Source organism: Ricinus communis, chromosome 4 (assembly GCF_019578655.1).
Source record: "Ricinus communis isolate WT05 ecotype wild-type chromosome 4, ASM1957865v1, whole genome shotgun sequence".
NCBI classification, from domain to species: domain Eukaryota; kingdom Viridiplantae; phylum Streptophyta; class Magnoliopsida; order Malpighiales; family Euphorbiaceae; genus Ricinus; species Ricinus communis.
This window is the reverse complement of record NC_063259.1, coordinates 1,250,091-1,253,215: the sequence shown is the minus strand read 5'-3', so window position 1 is coordinate 1,253,215 and position 3,125 is coordinate 1,250,091.

Below are 3,125 nucleotides of genomic sequence, written 5' to 3'. Positions count from 1 at the left end.
CTCATAAATTTCAACAAATCGGAGGTAGCTATCAGCACCCCTTTTCCGGATCTAGATATTTAGTGAAAAATGAAAAACCCTTTAATGAGAGTTACTATTTTCTTGCTTCTCGGAAAGTGAAGGATAGGTGAATTTAAGACTATAGTCGAGGTTAATCCAACTGGAATTACTTTTTTAAAATCAATTTGAACCTAATTATTAGAAAAAATTAAGTTTGGTCAAAACTATAATTTTTGCAAAATTAGAAACTAACCTGCAAATTTTAATACTTCTTTTGCGAAGAGCCAATTGGCTCTTCATAGAACCGATTGGATTTTAACACTCCGACGTTATTCTTTTAAATGATTTTACGTCCAAATACAAATTCTAGAAGGTTTTCTTGATGATAATCATTGTGTTATTGATAATTATTTAAATTTTAAATAAATCAATTGGATATTTATCGGTATTTGCTGAAAAACCTATCGCTTTCTCTAGGGTTTCCTTTGAAACTCTATCTCTATAAATAGAAGGGTTTCATGAAGGAATCAAGAACTAAAATTTGGCTGTGAGTTAAATCGATGTAAAAGAAACATTGAGAAAGAAAGAATAGAGAGAAAATCAAAAAGAAAAAGAAGGAAAAGCACTGGTAATCTTAGCTATCGTTAGAAAGCCCAAGCTAGTGGAGAAAGAGCCGTTTTAGGAAACAAATACTCAAGAAAAAAGCATTTCTAGAAACTTTTTTTCAATGAATAGAAGATTTCTCAAAGTCAGATCCAACGCTAGATTCCTATCCTATTTTCGATTCAACTGCATCCTCATCGCTTGAAACTCGCAAATCCAACATCTACGATGACAACTTGAGGGTCCCTTTCATCATACATTCACATCCATTCCTTCTCTTATCTTTTTATATTATTTGTTCTTAGAAATATGATTAGAATTTTGATATTTGATAAATATGATTAGATTAGGTTCTTACTAATATGCATGTTAATAGGATTTTGAATCTAATAATAAGAACTTAAAGTGTTTTTAAGATTTAATGTTTGCCCACTAGGGTTTTAAACTTGATTAGAAATATGTTATAGGATTGATATTTAGATCTATTTGATACTATGATTAAATAATTGAATTAAATAAACATGATTCTTTGTTTGGATTGCCTCTTGTTAGTTTATGAGTTTTAGGGGTTTTTTTAGTAATTTAGGATTTTAATTGGCTTTGTAAATTTTATTTTGATATTTTTTTTAACCTACTTTATCTCATTCTAATCAATGTTTAACATTTGTGCATGTGGAAATTGGCTCTAAGGATGTAGGATTGTGCTGATGATTGAGAAAGCTTCAATGGAAACCTGCCCTAAAACCCTAGAGCCGATCGACTGTTAGTGCCAGACACTTGTTTTTGAATTTTTTTGATGTATTTTGATGTATTATTGGCTCTGTATAATTTTAGATTTTTTTTCTTTTCACAATCGTAGTTGTAGGCGGTTGTAATAATTATAATTTTCTTGTTTATTTTGTTTATTATGATCATGTGACTGATTGATAAAAATGGGCTACATAGACTTAGGAGTAAAAACTGAGCCAATATGAATATGGTAGTTTAATAGGCTAATTAATCTAAACTGGGCTTGAAACCCTAAATTCCAATTAGACTAGAGGGCTTTGACATGTTTATTTAAGATTTGAACTTAGTTAGAGTTCAGATCACAATGAATGGGGCTTTTCATAATAAGAAATCTATTAGGTCTAAAGGCTGGAATCTTAAGAGTATAATATGTAATTGGGCTAAACTATGCGGACCTTACATATAATTGGTTAGTAAACTAAATCAACAATTCAAATATGAGATGCATTAATTAAAATGGACTAGACTTAGGTGTATTATGTGTGATGGTTTAGCATATGCTTGTGTATGAATCGTCTGCATTTATAAGAGTAATTTGTTAAACTATAAAATTAAAAAGTAATATACACAAATAAAGAAGTTGACTTTTGGATCCATCTCTGAACTCTGTGGTGTAAGCTTCCTTATGAAATATGAGAAAAGCCACTTATTAGTAAAAGTGTCCCGATTATTACTTGGGTGGCAACTCCTATCTCCGTGTTAGTATCAATGACTAGTTAGTGTATTCCTAATTAGGTTGAAAAGTCTTACAATGCAATAGTTACTAAAAACACTTGAATTCACGCCCGAAACCGATACATAGTTACCATCTAAAATATTAACCTAATCATCTAAATTCATTCGGGTAATTTTAATTGGATAAATAATATAGCCTTAGAAATTGGCAAAATACATCACTAAATACCTGTGTTTGTATGCAATAGTCAAATAGTACCTCATATTTTACGATTTATCTATTAAGCACTTCTACTTGCTAAATTGATAACATATAAACACTTGAGTGTTGACTTAACACACATGTAACTTACGCACACTCAAAATGTTAAAACAAAGCTGATGCAATCGACGTTATTATAATAGAAATATAATTTAATCCTCATAGTTTTGTAAAATTATTTTTTGATCCTTTAATTTTTTCTATTATTCATAATTTATGTGAAATTTCTTTTTAATCCTTATAATCTTTTTTAAATATTTTATATTTTCTAAATTATCTTTTTGACCCTTTAAACTTTCCAATAATATATTTATTTATATTTGAATAAAATATATTTATTATTAAACAAGTAAACAAGTAAATAATATTTTATTCTCTTATTTAGTTTTTTTAAATAAATATATTATTCAAAATTCTACACCTACTTTAAAAAAGTTTAAAAGAAACATGTTATTTTATAATAATATAAAAATACTCAAAAATAATTATAGGAGTTAAAAAAAATATTACATAAATTATGAAATATAAAAATATTTAGAGGAATTAAAAAGGATATTTTAAAAAATTAAGAATTAAATTAAATTTTTATTACAATAATAGTTGCGGGCGTCAATTTATTTTTAACTTTGTGAATCTGCGGTGAGTCCCACATTACATAAAGTATGAAGTACGTTGATTATTTGGTACAAATACAAAGTGACCTTAGAAATTTTTAACATTGACAGGGACACCCTAATAATGGCTAAACAACATGTTTGGAATTAATGTGCGAGGCAGTGGGCGGGAAGTTTCCTTG